Here is a 12,401-nt window from a genome sequence, read left to right on the forward strand (position 1 = left end):
GTGAAACTTCCTAGCTCCTGCCAGAATACTATGAAGAAGCATTGCACAGTCATTCCAATTGCTTTCATTCATTCCTTCCCTCCTCCCTGAAAAGGGCTGCTGGTGTAGGAGGGTTACCTCCCCCTGACTTTCTCATTTTTAGCTGATCCAAAGAAGAAATCTGGAACATAGGAGAGAGAGGAGGAAACCCCTTCTTTTGTGTGTAATAATGTGTCTATTGGTAGGGAAGCTGTATGCAGTTAGGCAGTGTGCATTTTTGAGGTATGGTATGTGTGGGGGCAGAGTACTGTATATGTTTTGTGTGTGTTACACTAGGAGATGATGTGAGGGGTTGGAGTTACTTGAGACATTTCCTTTAATACAAGAGAGAAGGGCTTTTTATACATGTTCTTGTCATTATATTGTTCCTCTATTTTGAAGAAACTCAAAGCATATTAGAGACATGGTCCAATTAAGTCCCTATGGTATAGCTAGAGGACAGGTGTCTTTCATGTTGTAAGATGGGTGGACTGAGAGGGTTTCCCAATATTACCTGGAGATACAGAGTACCACGGGAGATTTGTGCATCCTGATTTCTAGCTTAGAGTATTATCCTGGAGCCATGATTGTACAAGAGATTTAAGTTTCTGCTATTCATTCCCATCTCTTTCTCTCCATGGAGATTTTCCCAAAGGGGAAAATTAAGATACAAGCTGGAGATGTGACTAACCCTCATGCCCTTAATCAGGGAGAAGTCTCCCACTTTGGCCCTGATTCTCTTACCCATCAATAGTCCCAGCTGCTACCAGAGAGATAGGGAGATGAAAAGTCTGGGTAGGGAAGGCTCTTTTCCATTTTCCTCCTATTTCCCTTCCCATTATCTATATTCTCACCTCTCCTTGCTTGTCACAAGTACCCACTGCAAACAATTATTCATAAACTTGGTTTCTGCCCTTCAAGAGCTTTTCATTTAAATCAGAATTATAGACCTGAGCTAACATAGGAAGAGCATAAAGTGATCTGTCCCTCCTCTATACTCCTGACATTTCCTATCTGTACAACTCATTTGTCAATTAATCATGTACTGCATATGACAGTTCTTATATTTGTATGCCTATTTTGGTTTAACTCTTAGATTGTTATATAACTTTTTGGTGTAAATGCTGCTTTCTCAACTAGACTGTAATTCCTTTTTGATAAGGAGTGGATCTTACTTACATTCCTTTGTATTTCCTACAAGAGCCAAGAAATATTTGTCAATTGGATGTCAAAATAGATCAAAACTTTGAACAATAAATAGTATGGTTGCATCCAAATAATCATCCTCAACTTTTTGTAACATATAAAAATCAATGAAAATACATTTATATAAAACAACATATAATTTTACACACTTAAGAGGTACAGGTGGCAGTTTTTAAAGGAATATCAGTAAAAGAGCACTTTGTGGTCTCTGTTTTCATATGTCAAGAAAGACTTGGACATCAAACCTGATTTCAGAAAATGAATGATGTGACATGTGTGAATCATTAATGCCTGGCTGGTGTCTGTATTAGGATTTACAGCTGACTCACAGGCACCTTTCTAATGGGGTTAAGTATTTATATCCAGTGTGATTTTCCCTTTTAACTAGGGGATATAGCAATTTATCCTCTACAGTAGTAGTTAAGAGTAAAAACCCTCCATGGGCAAAGGCCAACAAATATTCTCTCACTTTTAACATGAACTTAAGGTTTTCTTTTATATTTTGTAACAATTTGACTTTGTGCCTCTCAGAGAATTAAGAAACTTATGCGCTACATTTTTAAAAAAGGATAAGTGCATTTTTATTACTATGATCTATCATAATCACACTGCTACTTATATTGCAAACCTGGTTCTCTGACTTAAAGATCAAGGAGTAGGAGATACACAAGTAATAGTTTTCTAATGTCCCCATATAGGGAGAACTCAGTTCTCTAATAGGAAGCAGTGCAGAGTCTTGTGGGGAGGTGTGTGTTTGTTGTCTGTCTCATGGGAGAACCTAAGGGAAGGGTAATAAGTGTGCTTTGGGATGGTAACATAGAACCTTCAATTTTCTCTTCTGATTTACAGAAAACTGATTTTCCTTCTTCTTGGGTACTGTGGGGGATTGATGTTGGTGGAAGAATGGAAAAGGCCTAGGAAGCTATTCATTTAAAGGTCCAGCTGTTGGTTTCCTGGGTGATTTTCTGTTAAGATGCTGAACTATAGATTAGGCTTAGCTAAATTTCATTTTCAGCATTCCCTGTTTAGATAGACATTGTTCCTCAGTGGGATTGTTCACAAGTTGAAGGGGTACCAGGTACTAAACCCTGTAGTTTAGATCATAATACCCCCCTCCCTTTCCAGGGTTCTGATTTGCACCAAAAACAGGGATATATGAGGATCACAAAGTAAAATAGGCTCCATAAGCATTCTAGTGCTTGTCTGTGCCCATGTAGGGAAGATTGCTATCTTATAGCAGTGCATATGCACGATCATGTACATGTGTGTTGTATGTATACATTTATCTGTCTCTATGTCAGGTATTTGAGGGGCCAAATTCCTCTTTGTGTTGAAGTCTTCTTGTGAGAGGCAGCTTGAAACAGCCAGCCAATGGCAACATTCTTTATCATCTGAACTCAAATAGTTTACTGAAGACTTTTTTTTATAATGAAAATAGCAGTAGCTGATGAACAAGCTTGGCATACATTTGCAAAGAGCTGAATCATCGACAAAGCCTCCAAAAGCTTTTTATGCATCTCCTGCTCCCCCCTCCCCAACATGGTGAATCTACATATGTCTTCACCCTCCCCAAGAAAGAAATCCTAATAACTAACCAGAGCATCACCTGAACACCTTTTATGGGGCTAGGGTAATGAGCATTATTCAAATGTAATCATAAAAATTAGGCCAGGCAAGGAGGAATGAAGGATGGGGAGGATTTGTAGTCTGCGCTAAGTTTTGTGATTTTCCGTGTAGTTCTTTTCCTAAGGTCCATGGAAAAATTTTAAAACTGCCCAATCCCCTCTGATGTTTCATGGAGGTCTGCCTCAACTTTTTTCTTCCAAGAATCCAAAGGTGCAGGGAGGAGGGATCAGAGGGGCTCACTGGAATGTAGGAGGTGGTAAATTGTAAATGAGCTACTTGAATGGAGGTCCTAGATCTCCTAATTCGCCTAGATCTCCCGGAACCTGCAAATGTTCTTTTTCTAAAACGCTGTTCCTTGCCTTCCATGCTAGAGACAGGAAGAAGCAAGCAATAGTCAGTCTGGTCTCTGAAAAGCTTCCAGTAGAGGGAGACACCCTGGCGGCTCCTCTTATTTGGATGCTGCTGGGGCCTGGAGTGGGTGGGGGTGATGGGGGGTGGGAAGAGAAGGGGGAGTGGGGATAGGGGAGGTGTGTGTGAAGGGGGGGGGGCTCCGGGGGGCGGGTCCCTGTGCTGCTGACGTCCAGAGCAGTGCTGGGAAGTATAGGCTGTGTTGTCACGCCGGTGTCAGTCTGATGAAGATTGGCATCAGGTAAGCTGTCATTCATTTCCATGTCAGAGACGCTTTTGCAGGCGGCGGCTGCTGCTGCTGCTGCGGGCGGCTGCCTCAGAGCGCGTGTGTTTTATTCCAGTCCCCAAGCCAGAGTATTATTCATTGCGACAGGGCAAGGAGGAGAGAGGGAGAGAGGGAGGAAGCAGGGAGGAGAGAGCGAGGCAGGCAGTAGGGAGGAGGGAAGTAGGGAGCGGAGAAGGGAGAGACAAGGAAAGCGTGGAGAGAGGAGAGAAACAGGGGGAAGGACTGAGACGAGCCAGACAACGCGGAACCGTGGCGAGGCTGCGGGGGAAGGAGGTGGCTAGGAACCGCGCTCCCTGCACCGTGCATCGGGCCGGGCTTAGCTCCCTTTCGGGGCGCCGCCGCAGCCGTTACTGCCTCAACCTCGGCTGTTCGGGGCCGCTTACCCCCCGTATGCATTGTCCCAGGGTTCGAGGAGCCTGGCGGGGTGGGTGGAGCGTCACTTTAAGGACAACTGGGGGGTGGGGGTGGGCGGGCAGGCTGGCATTTTAGAGCAAAGGGCCAGGAGTTGAGGACCTGGGGCTTTGGGGGATCGTATTGGACAATTGGGAGCCGTGGTTGAGTCTGGGGAACCGGGTGGAGGCGGCTCTGGGTTCAGCATTCCTCGCCGAAGTCCGGCCCTGCACTGGCGTTCTCCAAGCTTGGGGGAGCGTCTCGGGCTGGCGTTTACTCGGCTCAACCAGGCGGGGTTTCGCTTCGGCTGCGTGACTGGGAGAAGATTCGGGCCGGGCTCTCGGAGTCTAGCAGCCCGAGGTGTTTCGGGGTTGGACCCTAGGAGCAGGGGAAGAATCGAAGTGGGGTAGAGGTCTGTGTGTCAGGGTCAGGAAATGGGGGGGGGGGGGTTGCGGAGGGATGGGCTAGGTGTTCGTGAGGCTAGGGGATCAACGCTGTGTGGGGCAAGAAAACTAGGCTCTAAGGAGCCGGAGAGTCTCTGAACCGGGAAGAAGCAGGATCAGTGATGTCGAAGGCTCTCCGAGAATTACTGGGGGGCGGGGGGGGCCTCTGAAAGGGGAAGGGAGTCTGTCCTCCTGTGGTGAAGGAAGACTGGGGACCTGTGCCCTCGTGGCCCCCGGGGAAGGATGGGGGTGCCCCAGGAGGCAGCCTCGGGGAGAGTGGTGATGGGTCCCTTTCCAGTCCACTGCGCAAAGTTTGCGCTCTCTCTGGGCTAGGCGTAGCAACCTCCCAGTCTCTGTGGAGATAGGAGCCGAACTGGCCTGCCCTTCTCGGAGGGGCAGGGTAGCCAAGACCGAGGGCCGCGCGTTGCACTTCCCAGACATGAGGAAGATCAGGACTGGAAGTTCGGGTATCGAACCAGCTCGGATAAAGAATTAGCGCTGTAGGGCCAGGATAGGACGGGGGCTGAATGTAAGATTAAGGTTAAAAGACCACGATTTCATTGGGATTGAAATGGTAGGACCTAGGCCAAAGTTGGAGATTGGGGTAAGGATTGGAAGGTTGAAAACGCATTTGAGATTGAAGTTGGAAGACTTGGGACCGAATTTAGGTTTGGGTCCACACATTTTGAATTGAAGTCGGAGGAAGACTTGGTCTGAATTTAAGATGTGGAAATAGGGTCGAGGCTGATTCTGGGTTTGAAACTATCACTGGAAACTGCCCTTTGGGGTAGGTAGTTTGAGACTATAGTGGAGTCTCATTGCCTTTCGGGGTAGACAGGAAAAACATTGTTGAGAAATTATGAAAGTAGTTGCTCTCTCCCCACGGCTGATGAATCCGTGGTTCTAGTTGTTCCTCGCCCTAATCTCGCATCCACGCAGCATCCTTTATTTTGGGCAAGGCGATTTTGGGACTTAAGGACTCCGAGGATGGGGCGAGACATTCTCACATTCTGCGGGGAAAACAGATTGGGACTGGCCTAGTTCCAGAGCCCTGGGTTAGGCAGAGTCTTAGGCGAATTAGAAAGGGACAGTTTAGCTCACGGCTCAGGGGTAGATCCTGGGGCACCAGCCCTGCTGGCCGGACCTAGTCCCTCGAGCGTTTTTTCTGTCTACGCAGTGACAGGATTTTGGGTCAGCTTTGGGTATATTAGGTGCATGGGCGGCTTTGGTACGTTATGAGAGCTTGAACTGGGGCTAGAAAGACTGTAGTTGGGGTGCTAACATGCGTTTGGGATGCGGGATTTGTAGATTCAGAAGTCTGATTGGACTGCAGGGCTAATTCCGAAGCTTCGGTTGAGATTTTGGGCTGTGTGGATCTGGATGGGGATATTAAACGCCAGAAACGTTCTTTTCTATACTTGTCCCTCATCCCACAGCAACCATTCTCTCTCAGAGCTGTATTCTCAACAGGGCAGTTTTTCTTCTACCTCCCCTCCCCGCGTGCCTAACCCAACCCGGTAATCCTGAGCTACTCTGTTTTGGATGGGAGAGCTGGTCAAACCCCACTCTGTTACGCGACTGCTTTAACAATTCAATCCAACAAAAATCTGTGGAGCCTCCTTTTGAGACACTGACGGGTCGTTACTGTTGACTTTTTTTTTTATCATTTCATATTTTCCAGTCCACTGAATTCAAGATTGCTTTGAATTTTGGGCAGCTTTAGACCACTTAAAGTTAGCTTTCTAAATCTGTGAAATAATATTTTTTGAGCATTAAATACCCAGGGTATCCATCCTGGTGGATTGGGCGTTGGATTCAGTCCTCTGGACCTTCGGAGCGGGGAAGTCCCTCTACTCGCCCTAACTCCATCCTCCTCCCCTCTTCTCCCTGTAGAATCCTAGGGTGAGGAAGCTCAGAGATTAAGTCCTTAGGTCCAGAAGAATGGAAAGATCAATCCTAAAGTATCTGTGTGCGAGGTGGTGACATGAAATGTCCTTTGAAACAGGCAAATAAGTCCAAAACTCGAAATCGGGCTCTCCTTCCATTTCCAAACCAGCCCAAGAGCTCGGCAGGCAGTCTGGGGATCAATGAGTAGAAGCAGGAGGCTGGGCTAGACATGGGAGGGGGGCTTTCTCTCCTGTTGTTTTCCTGGCCTGGAATGTGTATGCGTCCTCTCCCGCGGAGAGGGGCACTAGGGGGAGGGAGACATGACCCCAGGAGGGTCCCCCAGTCACTGTTTATCCATTGTGTTAGAGAAAGGAATTCAAGGGGAGAGAAAGAAAGTTTGCTTCAGAATAAGGGGCAGAGGGTTAAAGGAGAGCAGCCCAACCACCTCTCAGCAGTAAAATGCATCGTGCAAATTGCACTGAAGTGTACCCAACTTGAGCCTGGCTGTTTTATGATCCTTTCTGAGAGTTTACTGCTCTCTGCTTTTAAGTCTATAGATTGCTTTAAGTTAATGAAAGTGCTGCTTTGAAAGGAGGCTTTTATTGTGTTGCAGTGGCGGAGTCCAGTGCCTACCTTTTTACCCTTCCCAAAATGTTTCTTTTTAACAAGAGGGAGCTTACTGGAGCCTCCGAAATGGAAAGAGATTAAAAGGGGAGTGAAGGGAGGGGGGAAAAGAGAAGGATGAGAGAAGTCCAGTGGACAGCGGTGAGAATAGAATAAAAGTCAGTTTTTAAGTGAACAAGAAGACTTGTGGATTGATTTTCAGTCCTCTTTCAGATCCTTTTGTGTACATAAGAGACTTTCCTAAGACATTTTAAAATGTTAGTTAGAGCTGTTTTTTCCAAGGGTAGCTGTTGCTGCGCCTTTCATTATTATTATTCCAAATCCAAACTTATTTCAAACAATATTGCTAAATATTTCTGAGGGCCCCCTAAAACCCTGACTTTGTGGGGAATAGAGATTAGGCAGGAAAACCTGTCAATTTGGGAAGGTGAATATGTTAAAAATGACATACAAGAAAAACAGGGGAAGACTATGGTAGACTGACTTTGAGCTATTTTTCCTTTTTCTGTTTAGCTGGCACAAAAGGCGAGATTACAAGTTTTTTGACTAGCTCCTAACACAGAAACTGCAGCCGGCTGGGCTGTGGCTTTGACCGCATGTCATAACCATTTAAACTGTGGTTACTCGTTTAAAGCTCAAAGCTTCTCCAAGCTGGGTTTCATTAACTCTACACCAGTTGCCTGGAAGTTCAGTAGCAATAAATTGTATAAACACATTTGAAGTAAGTTAGTGATGAAATAAGGAGAATTACTGTCTTGCGAATGGAGAATCCTGAATTCATGAAGTTCTAACTTAACTGGAAACATACCTCTCCCTTGGCCTTGATGTTTATGGGTGTGCCAGATTGCATGTTAACATTTTTTTTTCCTTACAGTGTCCATCTTCAACCTGGTGCTGTTACTCATTAGAGACCAATGCATGCCTAGAAAGCAGAATTACCCATTTTAAAGGGCACCTTTTCTCAACTTACTTTATGAACAAAAACAAATGGATCAATTTAGTTTCCTCAGTGTGAATGAAATGCACTAAGTAAACAGCAACAGAACAGGAACAAATTTGATTTTAAAAAATGTTTGTAATTTATTATAAGTACAAAGTTGTTAGCAGTCAAGTATGCGTTATTAAAGAAACAACCAGTAAAATGTATAGGTTTCCACCATGTTTCTAGATTTCCCAGCCATTTATTGAACCCTTACCTCCATCCTTCTGAAAACTGGCCCTCAATTTCTGTCCTTTGTTTCTGGTTTGTTAATCCAGTATGGCTTTTTTTTTTTTTTCATAGCAAATTGAGGAGGGTGAGAAGCACTTTCTTGAGTTTTCCTGTTTCCTAGGCTGTGCCTCACAAGGACGGCTGTGCTGTAGGATATATATAAATGTGTGATGCAATTGTTAGAGGTGACGATGGAGGGGATGTGAAGAAAAGTGTCTGGATCAAATGAAATTCAGAGCAAAGTATGGGAAGGGCACAAATTAAAGGAAGGAGAAAAAAAGAAGAAAAGTAGAAGAAGTTTTGGAAAATGAAATCCTCAGAAGCTGCTGCTAGCCCAGTATTTTGGCAAACATGCTATGGTTTATACAAACACTTCATATAAAATCCATGACTTATTGAAGACTGAATGATATTGAAAGGCTGACTTTTTAGGGAGGAGCTAAATTCAAGTTGTAATGCCAAATTGTGTTTTAACTGGGAACTACTAATTTAATTAAAACAAATATGTGGTGAGGTTTGTGAAGGAATAGTGGGGGATGGAGGTGGCCAGAGAAGACAGACTGGCAGTAATGGGAGATGAGCTTTGTTTATAATGAAAAGTGTGGGAACTGGGAGTGTTAAACCTCCTATCTCCTACCAGGTTGCATTACTCTGGGCCTCAGATTTTTCGTGTGTGAAGTGGGATGAATTCCATATACCTACCTCACAGGGTTGTTGTGAGGACTTGCGAATAAACATGGAAGGGATGCTTTGTCCCCAAACAGCACTGTATCCATGCTAACTAATAAAGGAAATGGGAGCAAGTGTCTGAGCCAACCAGCTGCATTAATTGGTTTGTGTGTTTTCCTTCTGGGATTGGCCAATCTTCCTTCCCCATGACTTTAAGGAGTTGTTTTTTATACTTTGAAGAAGGAACTGAAATGCCTTCCTTTGCATCCAAGGGTTTGAAAGTCACTCATCAGCCATCAAAAGGGTAATCAAGAAAGAGCTGAGATGCTAATTCCCCACATTCCCTTTGTACCTGGTATAGTGAAAAGAAAAATGAATAGGATCAGCTCTGCCACTTACTATTTCCGTGACCTTGGGCAAGTCATGTGACTTCTGAACCTCAGCTTCCTCATCTGTAAAATGAGCAGGCTAGATTTCTGAAGTCTCTTCCAGCTCTATGTTCCTATTCCTGATATATGCTGTGCACCTCACTTAGGAGGTATTTATGTTGACAGATGAAGATAGATTCTTGGACAGAATACCAGAGAAATCACCTGTGTTTATTAAAATAATCTATGGAACCAGATTAGAAATGCCTTTTTTTTTTAAGCTCCTGTAAATATATTACTTCATAAGGCATTGTGAGTTAGGGAGAGATATCCCCTATAGAACCATTGTAACTCTTAGCTTTTTCTTTGGCCTTCACATATTTCAGGGGAAGGGGAAATGATTTGCTATGTGTTTTTCCAAACTTCTTGCCTTCATTTTTGTCTCCATTTTGAAAACTTGTGAGAAGGGAGGAACAGTAGTTTGGTTTGTTGGAGGAACTCATAATTTGGAGGACATGATACTTTTAGTGGAGCTTTTCTGGGTTTCCAGAATCTTCATGAGTTAGTAGAACCAAGAACACCAGCAAATAGGGCCTGGGAAGAGTTTGTTGCAAACGTGTTGTCTTCTGGGGGATCTGGTGTTTGGCTTGGATGCTGCACAGCAGGGCTGGCTTGCCTGGGTTTCTAATTACAAGAAGGACGTTTCTGCTAAGACCCATCTCACTAAAAACACATCCCTGTGTGTAATCAGAAACCCTAAACCGGGCAGGATATTTTAAAACTGAAGCAATGAAGATTAGATTAAGTCTCCACCAAACAGCTCCATTCTGGTATTATTTTTGGCTGGAATGTGGGGAAAAGCAGCTGGCCCCGGCGCCCTGACCAGACTCAAGAGGGTTCGGATGGGGCCGGATTGGGTGATGGTAGTAACGGTTAGTTTTGCTATTTAATATTAACATGACCAGTTGCAACACAGCTCAGCAGAAGCAGTGCCAGTGACCAGTGTCAGAGGAAGGCCTTGCCTGTGCCAAATCCAGGTCACTGGGAACAGGGGGTAAAAATCAGTGGGTCACTGTGCAATGGGAAGGCTTTGTTACCACCTCACTCCTATCTTTTCTCCTTCCAAATACCCCTGGCTTCAATCACACCCGACCCAGCCTTCCCCCTCCCATTTCTGGCAAATCCCTTCCTTCTGTCAACTTTCCATCTGGAGTGACTTCCCTTGAGAACAATCAGCATTTTTCAGGTGACCTGTAAGGGGAACTTGAGCATACTTTTGCTTTGCTGGGTGTGGAGAAGGAGAAATAGTGGCCAGAATTCCTGTGAACTTTGCCCCTTGGTATTATGAGCCTTCATATGGCCTTACTGGTGGAATTTGTCTCACTGCTGAAGTCCCTTCCAATTCAAATTCTGATTCTGTTAAACTTGTTCTTGGTCATCCCAGATGGTAGTTGGTGTATTATCCATTCAGGCTCATTGCTTCTCTTCTTCCTGTCTCACTGCCCTGGTTTTTGGTCCTTTTTCAGTTTACCTCTACCATCAAAAGTGAGCACTGTACTTTGCTGCCTAATAAATGTAGAGATAGATGCTACAGTGAAGAAAGAGGAAGAAAGCACCAAGTGGGCAAACTAGACATACATTAACACAGTCTCATAGTTGGTGGAATTGAGAAGGACCACAGGAGTCATCTAGTCCAGCCTTCATTTTGCAGATGGGGAAAGTGAGACCCAGAGTGATTTACAACGAAGGGTCATACCAGTAGTAAGTGGCAAAGCCCAGATCTAAACCTCCGGCCTTTGATGACAAATCCAGTGCTTTTTCCATATGAAAAAGACATAAGTTCACTTAGGACAAGTGCAAACAAATGTATCAAGTTTCTAAAGCAGTGGTAAGGGAGGTACAGAATAATGGAGTAACCATAATTGGGTGGATTTCATCAGAATGGGCTTTTTGGAGTCAACAAGCATTCAGTGAGTGCCTATATACCAGGCACTATGCTAAGCATTGGAGGTAGGCCTTGGGCAGTTTTAAAGGAGAAGGATGATACTGGCCGGGAAGAACAGGGTGAAAAAGTAGAAAATGAGATCAGCCTTTTGTGCTAACTGAGGTTAGCAGAGTTTGATAGGGGACAAAGTGAAATAAAGTAGAGTATTTTTGTTAAGCTAGAATTCATTTATCTTTGTTTCTCGTTTCCCCTACAGCCTTAGCAATTCTTGGAGTAAAGAACACTGGATTTAGAGCCAAGAGTCCTGGTTCCTCCACTTTACAATTGTATGAACGTGGGCAAACCACTTAATCTCTTTCACCCTCAGTTTTCTCATCTACAAAATGGAATGGAACAGTAGTTATTGGGAGTTTCGTATGTGCTAAGAACTGTGCTCTGTATGCACTGAGGATACAAATAGAAAATTAAGATAGTCTCTGTTCCCATTCTAATTAGGGGAGATAGCAGATAATGGGTATTGTGAGAAAAGTGCTTTGTAAACCTTAAGTAACCAGCAAATCTAAGGTTTTTTTATCCTGTAAGTCCTACAATGTATGGAATTTGTTAGCACAGTGCCTGATACCCAGGTACTTAATAAATGCTTGTTAAATGACTTTGCTCCTTTTGCATTTGAAGGCATATTGGTTAAACCAAAATTCTTGGTAACCAATGCCAGTGACTTAGTATATACAGGTTTAACTATAGGTTAAGTCAGAGCTGCCTCATGGGAAAGTCCCTGACAGTCTCACTAGGTTCAACCCCAATCTCTCTTGGCCTTTGCTTCCACTTCCTTTTGTGGTGCTTAAGTACAAAGGACAAAAACTACTGGCCACACTCTTGGTCATCACCCTTCTAGGACACTGTGAAGGGAATTTGATGTCAGCAGAGCTGTTACATGACAATGAAAAGAATATTGGACCTAAAGTCAAGAGACCTGGGTTCAACTCCTAAATCAGGCATTTCTGAGCTTTGTGACTATTGACAAGTCATTCAAATTTGGAGTTGCACTTTCTTCATCTGTAAAATGGGACTAATAATCCCAGTACTGCCTATCTCACAGGATTGTTACGGGAAAAGTCCTTTGTAAACTTTAAAGTTCTTTACCCCATAAGCAATTTTTCACTAATAATGAATGCTTGATGTTAAATGTTACTTCATTTGTAAAATGTAATCATTGGACAGGATGATTTCTATGGTTCCCCCACCACACACACACATACTCTCACATACTCTCTCTCTCTCTCTCTCTCTCTCTCTCTCTCTCTCTCTCTCTCTCTCTCTC

At 44.2% G+C, this 12,401-nt stretch overlaps 1 protein-coding gene across 6 annotated transcripts in view; it reads left to right on the top strand.

Moving 5' to 3' along the window:
• The first annotated feature begins 3,405 nt into the window (after positions 1 to 3,405).
• PKNOX2 (PBX/knotted 1 homeobox 2) overlaps positions 3,406 to 12,401 on the top strand; it is a 356,188-nt gene continuing 347,192 nt past the window's right edge. For all 6 annotated transcript variants that reach the window (XM_069080546.1, XM_069080551.1, XM_069080549.1 and 3 more), the window contains exon 1: positions 3,406 to 3,499. The gene's annotated coding sequence lies outside the window, so the exon portion shown is untranslated. The remainder of the gene's footprint in view (positions 3,500 to 12,401) is intronic.

This window comes from Petaurus breviceps, unplaced genomic scaffold, assembly GCF_028583685.1.
Source record: "Petaurus breviceps papuanus isolate PSGF00001 unplaced genomic scaffold, PetGlider_PUasm1.0 91133, whole genome shotgun sequence".
Classification (NCBI taxonomy): Eukaryota; Metazoa; Chordata; class Mammalia; order Diprotodontia; family Petauridae; genus Petaurus; species Petaurus breviceps.